Consider the following 17500-nt stretch of genomic DNA (forward strand, 5'->3'; position numbering starts at 1 on the left):
ACAATGGATGTGCAGAGACAAATAAAAGGAAATGAAAATAAAGTGAAAAATAAAAACAAAAGAAATGGATAGAAAAATTTATAAAATGAGCTAAAAGAAAATAGATCACTATGTGTCAAAACAAAGTAGTAAAGGAATTTATAAGTAACATTTTAAAACCAATTTGAGAATTTAAATAAAACGAGTGTTGAAGAGTAAAATTTTAAAAAAAGATAAAATAATCTAAACGAACATCAAGTGGGGAAGTTAACATTTAAAGATAATAATTAACAATCTAAAAATCCACTCAAGCAAAGAAAAAGGATCAATAAACAGTTAATAATAGAAGCTATTACAAATCTAGCGAACAGAGAATAAGAGGAAATGAATGCAAAATAAACAATTAAAAAACAGACAAGTAAAGAAAACGAATCATTATAAAGTAGACAATAAAAATTGTGGCGAATCTAGAGAATAAAGTGAAAAGAGGAAATAAATACAAAATAATTAACAAAGAAAAAATCTAATAATTTACTTAAGCCAAAACGAAACGCAGACAAGAAGACTATTCAACAAACCGTAATCAAGAAGAGTTATGACGAAGCCATCGAATAAAGTGAAAAGAGAAATAAATGCAAAATAAACAAAATGAAAAAATACGAACGAATTACTGTAACCAAAACGAAATGTAGGAAAGGAAACGAATCAATAAAAGGTACACAAGAAGAGTTAAATGTATCGAACAGAGTGAAAAGAATGAAATGCTCAAAAAACCGTAGAAAAAGAAAAGTACGAACGAATTACACGAACCAAACCGAAGTTGCGAACCGAGTGGCGAGAATCAGAAGTATCTGCCCTCGAAGCAGCCGCCGTCACTTCACGAACCAAGTTGGCAGATGATAAGAACATCTCTCGTCCGATCACCGCCCACTCGAAGGGTAACTTTATGCAAACTTTATATGGCAACTTTACCCTGATTAATAGTTCCGGCTGAAAAACGCGACTGTCAATTAGCTGCCGATTGGATGAGGAAGAGAACTCGCTCTCCACTCACTTTTTTCCACAGACGAGGAGGAGGAGAGGAGGAGGATGGAGGGGGAGGAGGAGGAGGAGGAGGAGCTCTTTAGACAGGGAAATGTAGTAGTCTGGTTGTTTGGAAGAAAGGAACTGTTGCAAGGACCCTAGAGGAGAAGGTACGGGGATTTTGGGGTAATTTCGTGAAAGGTCAAGGTGCTGTTGTGGTAGTCTGTTTATAAGTATCCCTATGAAATTAAATTTATTTAGTCATATATATATATATATATATATATATATATATATATATATATATATATATATATATATATATACATATGTCTTTATGCCTTTACCTTCGACCCCAATATGTAACACACACACATAATATAGGATATATATATATGTATAAATATATATATATATATATATATATATATATAGCTGTATATAGAGGCATATTATATAGGTGTGTATTTTTATAATAAATATAGTATATTATATAGGTATATATATATACACCTATAAAATATACCTGTATATATATATATATATATATATATATCGATATATATATATAATATATATGTATGTATGTATATACACCTATATAAATATACCTATACATATATATATAATATATATATATATATAATATATATGTGTGTGTGTGTGTGTGTGTGTGTGTTTATGTATGTATGTATGTATATATACCTATATTGTGAGTGTGTTACATATTTGGGGTCGAAGGATAAAGTACATTTATGGGAGACTAATTGGCCTCTCTCTCTCTCTCTCTCTCTCTCTCTCTCTCTCTCTCTCTCTTCTAAGTTAGTTTATCAAGTGAAAATACTGTAAATCAGAACAAGATGGCAGTAAGCTCCAACTGCGGAAAAAAATGGCGAGATTTAGCTTGCTTGGCAGATTCGCAATACGAATGAGGTAGCAGGAAGGGAACTGGCATTTCTGATCTATGAAATCAGCAACAGTCCTAACCAAAAAGATACAAAATCATTTCATAGATATTTTAGAAGGATACAATCCTTCAAACTGGAACAAATCAAATGAAAACATCTTGAAAAATAATTGAAGAAGTTCCAAATAAAATCCAAGGGTCAAGAGACTCATAAAGAAAATATACATAAACCAACATATTCCGACAAAGAAAATGAATAAAGTGAACCTTGTGATATCCTAATGATGCATTAGGAAAAAGAATGCCAAAAGCATGTAAACTGTGTAGGTGTGGTATAGCATAGTTAATCCACAAAACCTAATCAGAAAATGTGCTGCATGCAACATTCCGACCCATCCACAGTGTGCTGAGGTAATGCAAGATATGAGAAAAGACACAAGAATTTTTTGCTCAACATGTCTACCATGGATAGACAATGTTATTAAATCAAGATTGAATGTACAAATAGTTGAGGATGAAAGAAGAAGAAGAAGAAGAAGAAGAGAAGAAGAAGAAGAAGAGGAAAACGTAAGAGAAGTAAACAAAACTGAAATGACAGAAAAAGATAAGGGAAAACAAAGAACAAGATAAAAAGTATGGATGCAGAGATACTCATTGATACTACATATGAGGCTATAAAGCAGCATACCTACGAAGAAATAAATTACGATATGACAGCACAAAGAAAATGCCGAAGAGGCTCTACCCAGATCTACACAATGACGGGAAAGAGGGAAAAAATATACAAAAAAGACAAAGTCTGCAACCTTTTGAAAAGAGGGAATTGCAGATATGGGAGAAAATGTTACTACAAACATCCTAAGGTATGTCAAAACTATGAAAATATATGGTAAATGTGCATACTTATATGGATATGAGGATGATTGCAGAGATCTACATCCAAAAATATGCAAAAACCTAAAAGAAGGAAAAGGATGTAAGTTCGCACAAAAAATGTAAATATATGCACCCTGTAGCCATGAAAAATAATCAAATAAATAACCAATCAAGCAATAAAATCCAAATAAGAAAGAAACAAATAAAGAGAGAATGAAGAATATCGAGGTAAAAGAAAAAGCAAGCCATCACGAGATGCAGAGGTGCCAGAAAAAAATTTCAATGCATCAGCTCCAAGATTCTACTCAAGAGATAATAACTGTTTTTATTATGCAAGGGGATATTGCAGATATGGAGAAAAATTGCAGATTCAAGACACAAAATGAATAATTATGATGAAGGAAGAACAAATAGTTATTGGAAAAGTTGGAGTATTTTTAATGTCAGAATTTTCTGGAAATGAAAAAAGAACAACATACCAGAACAGGAAAGAGACATGGGAAAATCCTTTATTATTACCAATATTAAATGCAAGGAGGAAAACACGCAAACCATCATAGTGATGAATGCGCAGGGTTTAGTTACGAGTAACTCAAAAGAAAAATAGAGTACTTAGAAGAACTAACCCAAATTGAAAAGAAAATAGATATAATGAATATAAGTGAAACCTGGTATTCCCAAGAGACTGGGAATGATGATCAAATAAAAGGGTTTCAAACTTATAGATCAGATAGAAAAAATAGGAATCAAGGGGGAACCGCAATATATGGGAAAGACAAAAAACAAGGAAAAATATATGAGAAATATAGTAAACTCAGAATGTGAACTAATAGCGGTAGAATTTGAATCTGAAAAATTAATGAACATAGTAATATATAGAACCTCCTAATACTAAAAGAGTTTGACTTAATAATAGAAAAAATTGGATGATATATGTAGAAATCACAAGGACTGGACTATTCTCCTATCTGGAGACTTCAACTTTCCTTTCGTAGACTGGAAAGAACGAATGGAGATTGTGGATGTACTTATACATATAAAAAAAGAGAAGTAATAGTAGTGCAGAAGATAAGAGGCAATTCGAAAAGCTATTAGATATGCTACTAGAATACAACATTCAACAAATAAATCACCTGCCAACAAGAAAGGAAAATACTTTAGACCTAGTATTTGTGAACGAGATGAATTATGTTAAAGAAATAATAGTTTATAATGCGAGTATTCAGACCATAATGTCATAGAATTAACAGTCCATTCCAAGCAAGTGAAAACAGAGATAAGCAAGAAATGAAAAAGTGGGAAGGATATGGAAAATACAACTTCTATCAGTAAAAAATAAAATGGTCAGAAATAAATGAAGAATTAAACAAAGATTGGGATAATATTTTCGTAAGTGATGACCATAAAGGTAAATACGGAGATATTATATAAAATATTAGAGAAAATAGTGGTAAATATATACCGAAGAAGAAAAGTAAACATCAGTCATGATACCAAGAGACAGAAGGATCTTGTTCCAGAAAATCAGAAAGTGGAAAAAAGGTCTAGCAAAAAAAAAAATGCATGGAAAGTTTATAGAACTAAAAAGTAAGATAGAAAATGCAGAACAAAAGATTATACAATCAAAAGAAAATGAAAAAAACGGGACTTGGAAGAAAAAACCCACTATAAATATCAAGCAAAATCCCAAAACTATTATACTCATATGCGAAGAAGATGAATAAAAGAAGAATAGAGATAGGCCCTCTAAGAATTGAATGGGAGATTAACGAATGAAAAAAAAGGAAATTGCAACATACTGGCAGAACGATATAAGAGAGAATTCACCCCTAGAATAGATAATGAAGATAATGATATAGAAGTAAGGGATGAAAAGATAGTGAATATTTAGCTGACATAGATATTAATGAAGCTGATATTGTGCAGGCTATTAAATGAAATTAAAAATGGAGCTGCTGCAGGGCCTGATGGAATTCCTGCTATTTTGTTAAAGAAAGTAGTTCATTCTATCGCAAAGCCACTTGCAATATTATTAAGACAAAGTGTAGATACAGGCAAGATTTATGATGAGCACAAATTAGCATATATTTACCCCTACTTTCAAAAGTGGATCAAGACTAGAGGCAAGTAATTATAGGCCTGTGAGTCTAACATCACATATTATGAAAGTGTATGAAATAAAGGGTAATGAAGAAAAAATATTATGAAACATTTAATAAAAAATAATTTGTTTAATAAAGGACACATGGTTTCGTACCCGGAAAAAGTACACAAACCCAACTGTTAGTCCACCGTGAGAAACATATTCAAAAATATGAAAAGCGGAAATGAAACAGATGTGGTTTATTTAGACTTTGCAAAAGCTTTTTGATAAAGTAGACCATAGTATATTAGCGAAGAAAATTAGAAAACACAATATCGTGGATAAAGTAGGAAGATGGTTAAAAGAATTTTTACACAACAGAAAACAGATAGTTATTGCAAACGACGAGAAATCGGATGAAGCCAAGGTAATATCCGGTGTGGCCGCAAGGTACGGTGTAGCTGCAAATACTGTTTGTTATTATGATTTGAAGACATAGGACAATAATGTTAAGGATTCGGTAGTGAGTAGTTTCGCAGATGACACAAGAATAAGTAGAGAAATTACTTGTGATGAAGATAGGAACGCTCTACAAAGAGACCTTAACAAAGTATATGATTGGGCAGAGGTAAATAGGATGGTATTTAACTCTGATAAATTTGAATCAATAAATTATGGAGACAGAGAAAGAAAGCTATATGCATATAAGGGACCTAATAATGAGACAATCACAAATAAGGAAGCAGTTAAAGACCTTGGTGTGATGATGAATAGGAACATGTTATGCAATGATCAAATAGCAACTCTGTTGGCAAAATGTAAAGCAAAAATGGGAATGTTGTTACGGCACTTCAAAACAAGAAAAGCTGAACACATGATTATGCTTTATAAAACATATGTTCGTAGTCCACTTGAATATTGCAATATGATATGGTACCCACACTATCAAAAGGATATTGCACAAATAGAGAGTGTACAAAGGTCCTTTACAGCTAGAATAGAAGAAGTTAAAGACCTTGACTACTGGGAAAGACTACAATTCTTAAAATTATATAGTCTAGAAAGGAGAAGAGAACGCTACATGATAATTCAGGCATGGAAACAGATAGAAGGAATAGCAGAAAATATCATGGAACTAAAAATATCAGAAAGAGCAAGCAGAGGTAGATTAATAGTGCCCAAAACTATACCAGGAAAAATAAGGAAAGCACACAGGACATTAATCCACTACGCACCAGCATCGATAATGCAGCGTCTATTCAATGCGTTGCCAGCTCATCTGAGGAATATATCAGGAGTGAGCGTAGATGTGTTTAAGAATAAGCTCAACAAATATCTAAACTGCATCCCAGACCATCCAAGATTGGAAGATGCAAAATATACCGGAAGATGTACTAGCAACTCTCTGGTAGACATTAGAGGTGCCTCACACTGAGGGACCTGGGGCAACCCGAACAAGATGTAAGGTCTGTAAGGTTAGTCCTGCTATACTTAATCTAAAATCAGCAGAAAGACCTGACTTATTTTGTTACTTACTACAGGAAAGACATTAATCCCTGTCGATTTTTCATCCAAGTTCAAGGTTATGCATCAGTCATGTCATTCATCCCTATCTTCTTTCATCCTAAAATCTAGGTTATTCATTATTCATGTCATTAATTCCTGTCTATTCTTTATCCTAAAATAAAGGCTATTCATTATTCGTGTCATTAATTCCCGTCTATTCCTCATCCTAAAATCAAGGCTATTATTCCTGTCACTAATTCCCGTCTATTACTCATCCTTAAATCAAGGCTATTAGTTTGAATGATAGAATAGATGGTTTCCATGACGACAAATCACAAAGCCTGAGCCGATTCCTCCCAAATCTCATCGAATTTTGTTTGCCCGTGGTTGAGATATCCAGCAAAATAAAGAGAATAAACTGCAACCCTCCAACTGACACTTCCTAGGACCGCACTCATTATCTGGTGCTCGAGAGAGAGAGAGAGAGAGAGAGAGAGAGAGAGAGAGAGAGAGAGAGAGCTAAAACGGTTTCTCCTTCCTGAAGTTACATTTAACTGACAAAATGTGCCTAAAAAGCCACACACAAATGTGTCAGTGTATTCCTACCAACAAATCGAACTCGCCCCACAGCCCCAATAAAAAAAAAAAAAAAAAAAACGGGCAGACAGACAAACGGTCGATGCGAAAAAAATGGAAATCTATTTGATGGAAGTAATGAAATAAATAGTTGAGAAAAACACAAACTACAGGAAAAAAACAACTTTCATTTCCTCTTCACAGACGAGACAATAATTAGTGCAGGAAGCGAGAATTGTTTATCTCTCTGATTACTCTTCATCTCATAAATGAGATGGCTTCGACTCTCGCTGTGTTGAAAAGATAAGGTATAATAATACGTAATATGAGATTATCTCATTTCCAGGTTAATCTCATAGAATGATTGTTTGTATGGTGTTTTGACGTTGCATGGAACCAGTGGTTATTCAGCTACGGGACCAACGGCTTTACGTGACTTCCGAACCACGTCTAGAGTGAACTTCTATCACCAGAAATACACATCTCTCACCCCCTCAATGGAATGCCCGAGAACCGAATTCGCGGCCACCGAGGTGGCAGGCAAAGACCATACCGACCACGCCACTGAGGCGCTTCTCATAGATTGTGAATATTCTGATTGGTTTGGTCTCGTGAAATAGACGAATTCGATTGGCACTGTCGTGGAAAGAATAAGTGATTTCGCAGTGTTGAGAAGGTAATGTATAATAACTGGAATGTAATATGGGATTAGCTAATCTCTAGGTTAATCTCATAGATTGTGAATATTCTGATTGTTTTGGTGTCGTAAATGAGACGAATTCGATTGTTACTGTCATGGAAAAATAGGTTATTTATATCATTTGACTTAATATGAGATTTACCATTCTCCTGTTTGTTTTTCATCTCGTACATGAGAGCGACTGGTTTCTTTAGTCTGAATTTTTAGCTTTTTAGTTTTCTTAAAAGAAAACTATTTATACTGGCTTAGTCTGTCCGTCCGCACTTTTTCTCTCTGCCCTCAGATCTTAAACACTACTGAAGCAAGAGAGCTGCAAATTGGTATGTTGATCATCCACCCTTCTGTGATCAAACATACCAAATTGCAGCCCTCTAGCCTCAGTAGTGTTTAGTCCACGACCCATACAGCATTATGCCGAGACCACCGAAAGATAGATCTATCTTCGGTGCCCTTAATAAAACAATATTCAGAAAACTCGATTTTGCCAAAGAAACTTCGACGCATTTTTACTCGTTTTTCTTATCGCGACATAAAAGTCCGTCAGGAGACAGAAATCTTTTAATTAGTGGACGAATAGTGTTTTCAATACCATCAGATTTCTATTTCAAAATTCCCCATAAAATATCAAATTTGATAAGATCTATTAACGAAAACAGGCGGAAAATATAAGAAGTACGATTTATGTAAAAAAAATATCAAAAGATTAACATCTTCACTAAAAAAAACTAATTATACAGAAATCTGATCCCGATAAAATGTCAAGTTGATTAGATCTGTTAACGAAAATAGGACTAAAATATCGGAAGTACGATTTCTAAAAAAAAATAAAAAGTAACAAAATCTTTGATGAAAAAACTAACCGTAAAAATAATCTGAGGTATTAGCCAATACGCTGAGGACATCCACTATGAAATAAAATATTATAAAATTCTACGAAATCAAATGAACTGTTTTATGATTTATACGATGGATTCATAATAGGATTTTTTTCCACCAATTTTTATTGATCAGAGAATTAGTTTTTTTTTTCTTTCCATCGATCAGAGAACAAACAAACGAGGCCGCGTTCCTCTGAAAAAGACAGGTTATGTAATTCCAGAGACGCAGTACTGGGCTAACCTCACACACACATTATATCTCCCCCTAGAGAATTAGTTCCGTCCCTGCGCTTCACGTGGTGCACTGTAGGCATATTTGAAATACGTTGTCAGCCTCGCTTCGGCCCCTATACTCTGTTTTTTTCCATCTGTCCACCCGCCTGTGGTGTTTGCGTATGGTAACACTGCGTCCCGGTCTTTAGATAGTTACGCAATGTGTAGGTTTGAGGTAAATAAAAGGATATCTGGGTGGACATTTGCAACTGAAAAGTGTTTTAATAATTTACAGTATGCGAATGACACCGTTAATATTCGAAATAGGATATTGTTATTATTGAATGTAAGCTGAATGTAACTATCTAAAAACCCGGGACGCAGTGTTACCATACGCAAACACCGTAGGCGGGTGGACAGATGGAAAAAAAACCGAGTATAGTTGGATCCACTTTCTACACTTTTATTTTACCTCCATTTCTCTTCCTTTCTTCAGTTTACTGTCCTGCCTCTCTAACTATTGCCAGGTCTACCTTTAGATCCTTGTATTTCATTTCCGTTATTCTGCAGATATCTCTATTTTGCTGTTCAACCTCTCCAACTCATCTATTTACTGACTTGAGAGCTGGATGGCCTCAGATCCCAAATTCTTGGTTTTAAAGAAATTATTCATTTACTGACAAAGAACCATTAGTCTTAAATTAAGCCTTATAACATTTTTAAATATTCATAACGATTTCATAAAATTTCATAAAATCAGTCACACTGTATCTATGGGGTTATATATAACTATTAAAAAAAAAAGAGAGACAATTATTACCTACAGAAGTGGATCTTTGGGATTGGACTACCCACTCCCTAGCCTTGGCGGAGGTTTGGGTTCTCTGAAAGCTCTAGTGGCTATTTATGAAAGCATAACGATACTCTGTTTTTTTCCATCTGTCCATCCGCCTGTGGTGGTCGCGCATGGCAACACTGCGTCCCGTGCTTAAATAGTTACGTTATGTCTAAATTTTAGGTAAATAAAAGGATATCTGGGTGTAAATTTGCAACTGGAAAGTGTTTTAATAATTTACTGTATGGGAATTACACCGTTAATATTCGAAATAGGATATTATATAAAGCCTGGGACGCAGTGTTCCCATGCGCAAACACCATAGGCGGATGGACAGATGGAAAAAAACAGAGTATAATCCTCTGTCATATACCGCTCTAGAATGATATCTTAGTTCAAAAGATTCCACGGAAATCAAAGCATGACGTGGGAAATTAATTCACACATTTCTACGGCCCGACAATGATTAATGCATTTCGCTGCTTGCATTAATACCTTGGTATATTAATACATTTCGCTACATTCGCAAGAGTATGGAGTCGTCCTGATTCTTAATAAATGGTAAACCGCGCTTGTTCGCGTAATGAGTGTTACGTAAGAAGATTACTGTAACGTCCTAAGGTATAACAACAGCCTTACGTCGAATAATTGACTTACTGGTGATATAGTTATAAATTACTAATGCATATTGATTCCTATGATATTAACAGAGGATTGCCACTTATATCACTTTTACGTATGTTATTGATTATTATATTATTTTTATTATTATTGATTATTATTATTATTATTATTATTATATTATTATTGTAGAAGACCCTTCTTTTATGCAAATGTATTCTCTTTTATTATTATTATTATTATTATTATTATTATTATTATTATTATTATTATTATTATTATTATTATATTATTATTATTATTATTGGTAGGAAAGACCCTCTTTTATGCAAATGTTTTTACTTATTATTCTTTATTTATTTATTATTATTATTATTATTATTATTATTTTTTAGATTATTTTATTGATTATTATTATTATTATTATTATTATTTATTATTATGGTAGAAGACCCTCTTTTATGCAAATGTCATTCTTTTTATTATTATTATTATTATTATTATTATTATTATTATTATTATTATTATTATTATTATTATTATTATTATTATTATTATTATTAAAAAACAAACCCACAGTCATGCAGTTGTACAGATATTTAAAGTTAAAACTGTAAAGATAGCTTTTCGGGATTCTTTACAGTTATATATTTAAATACATGTACAATTACATAACTGTGGATTTGTGCCTCCATTTTAAGACTCGTGCTCTTATTATTATTATTATTATTATTATTATTATTATTATTATTATTATTATTATTATTATTATTATTATTATTATTATTACTGAAAGCTGATTTAAACAAATCTGGATACGTGCATTCAGTGGGTTGTCATCTTCCAATGAAATGACCTACAGAGGATGACTGATGATTTGGAAAATATGTTGTTCATCCAAACCATAATGATTTTTATTCATCACCATTGGCATCGAAAGCATGTCACCCATTACTGATTATCATCGTTACCATATTCTTGCATTAAAAGAAAATTCGAGATTCCTAGTATGCGTGAAAGAGCACGTGAAAGATAAAATTGGATAATTACCCTCGATGGTGGTAAGGTCTGTTCGAATATATTTTGTAATAGCTTTGTTTGATGGCTATAGACTTTATCCTTCTCTACCGTAGATTCGTAAGTTGTATTCCTGTCAAATTCAGACTCATTACTTAATCATATTCCATAACATGTATGCACTTGGAATACTGTGAAGTACCCTAGATTCAATAAACCAACATTCACTCAACCTGAAGTCAAGAACCGTAGAGTCACTGACAACACAGTCCAGAAACCTACAGTCAATGACCACTCAGTCAAGCGCCCTCCAGTCAAGGAACTGATGGTCAATAAACACACAATCAATGACCACATACGCAGAAAACATCCAGTCAATAACCACACAGTTGAGAAACCTAGAATTAAGTAAATCTACAGTCAACGACCACAAAATCAAGGAGGCTAGTTTATGGAGATGGTTAAGAAAACTACAGTCAATGACCACATAACTAAGAAACATACAGTCAATGACCACATAGCCTAGAAACCAACAGTCTGTGACCACATAGCCAAGAAACTAACAGTCAATGACCACATAGCCAAGAAACTAAGTCAATGACCACATAACCAAGAACCAACCATCAAGCAATGACCACATAGCCAAGAAACCAACCAACAGGCAATGACCACATAGGCAAGAAACAAGCCAACAGGCAATGACCACATAGACTAGAAACCAACCAACAGGCAAGGACCACATAGACAAGAAACAAGCCAACAGGCAATGACCACATAGCCAAGAAACCAACCATCAAGCAATGACCACATAGGCAAGAAACAAGCCAACAGGCAATGACCACATAGCCAAGAAACCAACCTTCAGGCAATGACCACATAGCCAAGAAACCAACCTTCAGGCAATGACCACATAGCCAAGAAACCAACCTTCAGGCAATGACCACATAGCCAAGAAACCAACCTTCAGGCAATGACCACATAGCCAAGACACCAACCTTCAGGCAATGACCACATAGCCAAGAAACCAACCTTCAGGCAATGACCACATAGCCAAGAAACCAACCTTCAGGCAATGACCACATAGCCAAAAACCAACCTTCAGGCAATGACCACATAGCCAAGAAACCAACCTTCAGGCAATGACCACATAGCCAAAAAACCAACCTTCAGGCAATGACCACATAGCCAAGAAACCAACCAACAGGTAATGACCACATAGCCAAGAAACCAACCTTTAGGCAATGACCACATAGCCAAGAAACCAACCTTCATGCAATGACCACCTATAGGCAAGAAAACCACCATCAAGCATTGACCACATTAGGCAAGAAACCAAACCAACAGGCAATGACCAGCATAGTCCAGAAAAACCAAAACCAACAGGCAATGGACCTACGATAGCCAAGAAACCAACCTTCCAGGCAATGACCACATAGCCAAGAAAACCAACCCAAACAGGCAATGACCACATAGGCCAAGAAAACCAAACCACCATCCAAGCAATGACCACATAGGCAAGGAAAAAAACCCAAACCAACAAAAGGCCAAATGACCCACATAGCTCCAAGGAAACCAACCATCAAGCGAGAATGACCACAAATAGCCAAGAAAACCAACCAAACAGGCAATGAACCACATGAAGGCCAAGAAGAAACCACCAAACAGGCAATGACCACAATAGCCAAAAACCAAACCAAACCAAAGGGCATAATGACCACATAGCCAAGAAACTCCAACCATCAAGCAATGGACCCAACATGGCAAGAAAGCCAACCAACAAACAGGCAATGACCACCAATAGCCAAGAAACCCAACCATCAAGCAATGACCCACCAAATAGGCAAGAACCAACCAACAGGCAATGACCCACTAGCCCAAGAAAACCAAACCAACAGGCAATGACCACATAGCCAAGAAAGCCAAACCAACAGGCAAAATGAACCACATTAGCCAAGAAAACCAACCAACAGGGCAATGACCACATAGCCAAGAAACCAACCATCAAGTCAATGACCACATAGGCAAGAAAACCAGCCCACAGGCAATGACCACATAGCCAAGAAACCAACCATCAAGCAATGACCACATAGGCAAGAAACCAACCAACAGGCAATGACCACATAGCTAAGAAACCAACCAATAGACAATGACCACATAGCTAAGAAACCAACCAATAGACAATGACCACATAGCTAAGAAACCAACCAATAGACAATGACCACATAGCTAAGAAACCAACCATCAAGCAGTGACCACATAGGCAAGAAACCAGTCAACAGGCAAGGACCACATAGGCAAGAAACCAGCCAACAGGCAAGGACCACATAGACAAGAAACCAGCCAACAGGCAATGACCACATAGGCAAGAAACCAGCAAACAGGCAATGACCACATAGCAGAAGAAAACCAGGCCAAACAGGGCAATGACCACATTAGCAAAGGAAACCAGCCAACAGGCAATGACCGCCCCCCAACATTATGGGTCAAGACACCAACCAACAGGCAATGACCAACCCATAGGTCAAGGAAACCAGTCCAACGGGGCGAATGACCCAAATAGCCAAGAAAACCAACCAACAGGCAAGGACCACATAGGCAAGAAACCAGCCAACAGGCAATGACCACAATAGCAAAAGAAAACCAGCCAACAGGCAAGGACCACATAGGCAAGAAACCAGCCAACAGGCAATGACCACATAGGCAAGAAACCAGCCAACAGGCAATGACCACATAGGCAAGAAACCAGCCAACAGGCAATGACCACATAGGCAAGAAACCAGCCAACCAACAGGCAAGGACCACGATAGGCAGAAACCAAAGCCCAAAGGCCAATATGGACCACATAGGAAGAAACCGCAACAGCAAGACCACATAGGCAAGAAAACCAAGCCAACAGGCAAGGACCACATAGGAAAGAAACCAGCCAACAGGCAAAGGACCACATAGGCAAGGAAAACCAAGCCAAACAGGCAAAGGACCACATAGACAAAGAAACCTCAGCAATAGGCAATGACCACATAGGCAAGAAACCAGCCAAAAGGCAATGACCACATAGCAAAGAAACCAGCCAACAGGCAATGACCACATAGGCAAGAAACCAACCAACAGGCAATGACCACATAGCAAAGAAACCAGCCAACAGGCAATGACCACATAGGCAAGAAACCAGCCAACAGGCAATGACCACATAGACAAGAAACCAGCCAATAGGCAATGACCACATAGGCAAGAAACCAGCCAACAGGCAATGACCACATAGCAAAGAAACCAGCCAACAGGCAATGACCAAATAGCCAAGAAACCAACCAACAGGCAATGACCACATAGGCAAGAAACCAGCCAACAGGCAATGACCACATAGGCAAGAAACCAGCCAACAGGCAATGACCACATAGGCAAGAAACCAGCCAACAGGCAATGACCACATAGGCAAGAAACCAGCCAACAGGCAATGACCACATAGGCAAGAAACCAGCCAACAGGCAATGACCACATAGCAAAGAAACCAGCCAACAGGCAATGACCTCATAGGCAAGAAACCAGCCAACAGGCAATTGAAACCATAGGCAAGAAACCAGCCAACAGGCAATGAACCACATAGGCAACAAAGAAAACCAGCCAAACCAGGCAATGGACACATAGCAAAAGAACCAGGCCAACAGGCCAATGACCACAATAGCAAAGGAAGAAACCAGCCAACCAAAGCACTGACCACATAGCAAAGAAACCAGCCAACAGGCAATGACCACATAGCAAAGAAACCAGCCAACAGGCAATGACCACATAGCAAAGAAACCAGCCAACAGGCAATGACCACATAGCAAAGAAACCAGCCAACAGGCAATGACCAACATAGCAAAGAAACCAGCCAAACAGGGCAATGACCACATAAGCAAAGAAAGGGAAAACCAGCCAACAGGCAATGACCACATAGGAAAAGAAACCAGCCAACAGGCAATGGACCAAAATAGGCAAGAAACCAGCCAAAGGCAATGCAACATGCAAAGAAACCAGCCAACAGGGCAAAAATGACCCTCAATTAGGCAAGGAACACCAAGGCCAAACCAAGCAATGACCACATAAGGAAAAGGAAACCAGCCAACAGGTTTTTTGCTAATGAACCAAATAAAGCAGAAACCAACCAACAGGCAATGACCACATAGGCAAGAAACCAGCCAACAGGCAATGACCACATAGCAAAGAAACCAGCCAACAGGCAATGACCACATAGGCAAGAAACCAGCCAACAGGCAATGACCACATAGGCAAGAAACCAGCCAATAGGCAATGACCACATATGCAAGAAACCAGCAACAGGCAATGACCACATAGGCAAAGAAACCAGCCAACAGGGCAATGACCACATAGGCAGAAAACCAGCCAACAGGCAATGACCACATAGGGACACAAAAGAAACCAGCCACAGGCAATGACCACATAGTGCAAGAAACCAGCCAACAGCAATACCACATAGGCAAGAAACCATCCAACAGGCAATGACTCACATAGGCAGAAACACCACCAACAGCAATGGACTCACATAGGCAAAAACCAGCCAACAGGCAATGACCACATAGGCAAGAAACCAGCCAACAGGCAATGACCACATAGGCAAGAAACCAGCCAACAGGCAATGACCACATAGGCAAGAAACCAGCCAACAGGCAATGACCACATGGCAAAGAAACCAGCCAACAGGGCAATGACCACATAAGTCAAGAAACCAGCCAACGGCAATGACCCATAGCCAAAAAACGCAGGCCAACAGGCAATGACCACATAGGCAAGAAACCAGCCAACAGGCAATGACCCACATAGCAAAGAAACCCGCCAACAGGCATGACCACCTATAGGCAAGAAACAGCCCACAGGCAATGACTCACATAGCAAGAAACCAGCCAACAGGCAATGACCTACATATGCAAGAAACCAGCCAACAGGCAGGCAATGACCACATAGGCAAGAAACCAGCCAATTAGGGCAATGACCCACATATGCACATCAACCAGCCAACAGGCAATGACTCACATAGGCAAGAAACCAGGCCAACAGGCAATGACCACGATAGGCAAGAAACCAGGCCAACGGCAATGACCACATAGGCAGGAAACCAAGCCAACAATCCAATGACCACCAATAGGCAAGAAACCAGGCCAACAGGCAATGGACCACATAAGTCAAAGAAACCAGCCAACCAGGCAATGACGTCACATAGGCAAGAGAACCAGCCACAGGCAATGACCACATAAAGCTCAGAAACCACCAAACAGGTCAAATGACCACTAGGCAAGAAACCAGCCAACAGGGCATAAAAATCCAGCCACAGGCATGACCAACAGGCAAGATAAACCAGCAACAGGCAATGGACCACATAGGCCAAGAAACCAGGCCGCCAAACATGGCAATGACCAAACCACCAATAGGCAAGAAACCCACAGCCAACAGGCAAATAGGAATGACCACATAGCAAGAAAAACCAGGCCGAACAGGCACATAATGAATCAACATAGCAAGAAACCAGCAACAGGCCAATGACCACATAGGCAAGAAACCATGAAAACCAAAGCCACAGGCAATGACCACATAGCCAAAGCCAAACAGCGCAAAAAGGCAATGACACAGCATAGGCAAGAAACCAAAACCAACAGGGCAATCTGCAAGGGGACAATGACCAACCACATAGGCAAGAAACCAAGGAAACCAACTAAGGCCCCCAATGCCACCAACATATGCACCAGAAACCAAACCAAACAGGCAATGACCACATAGCCAATAAACCAACGGCCAATGGACCACCACAGTCAGTGAACACATAGCCAAGAAACCAATATCCTACCCATTAAAAACTAAACCCCCCCCCCCCAAAAAAAAAAAAAAAAAAGAAAAAAAAAAAAAAAAAAAAAAAAAAAAAAAAAAAAAAAAAAAAAAAAAAAAAAGAAAAAACAAGGCCATCTTAGAATGGCCCGGGAAAAGGTCACTGACAAATGACTCAATCGGAGGAACACGCCAGCGATCGACCTCCCTTCCGACGTCATTGCAGTAATGCAATTAAGATCCTCGCTTCTTTTATCAGGTCGTAAACCCCCCACCCCCCTCCTCCGCCCCCCGGCAGCGTTTCTAGAGGCTCCTCCTCCGTCAGGAGAGGGCCAACTCCATCACGCCATGGCACGTGTTTCGGAGGAGACGGGAGTGGTCGTAAAACCGAGATTCGATGTATCTGATGCTCCTCCATGCTATTAAAGGCGGCGCTGACCGACTCACTGGCTTCGTTGAGGACTGAAATTGA

The sequence above is a fragment of the Macrobrachium nipponense genome, chromosome 37 (genome assembly GCF_015104395.2).
Source record: "Macrobrachium nipponense isolate FS-2020 chromosome 37, ASM1510439v2, whole genome shotgun sequence".
Taxonomy (NCBI): domain Eukaryota; kingdom Metazoa; phylum Arthropoda; class Malacostraca; order Decapoda; family Palaemonidae; genus Macrobrachium; species Macrobrachium nipponense.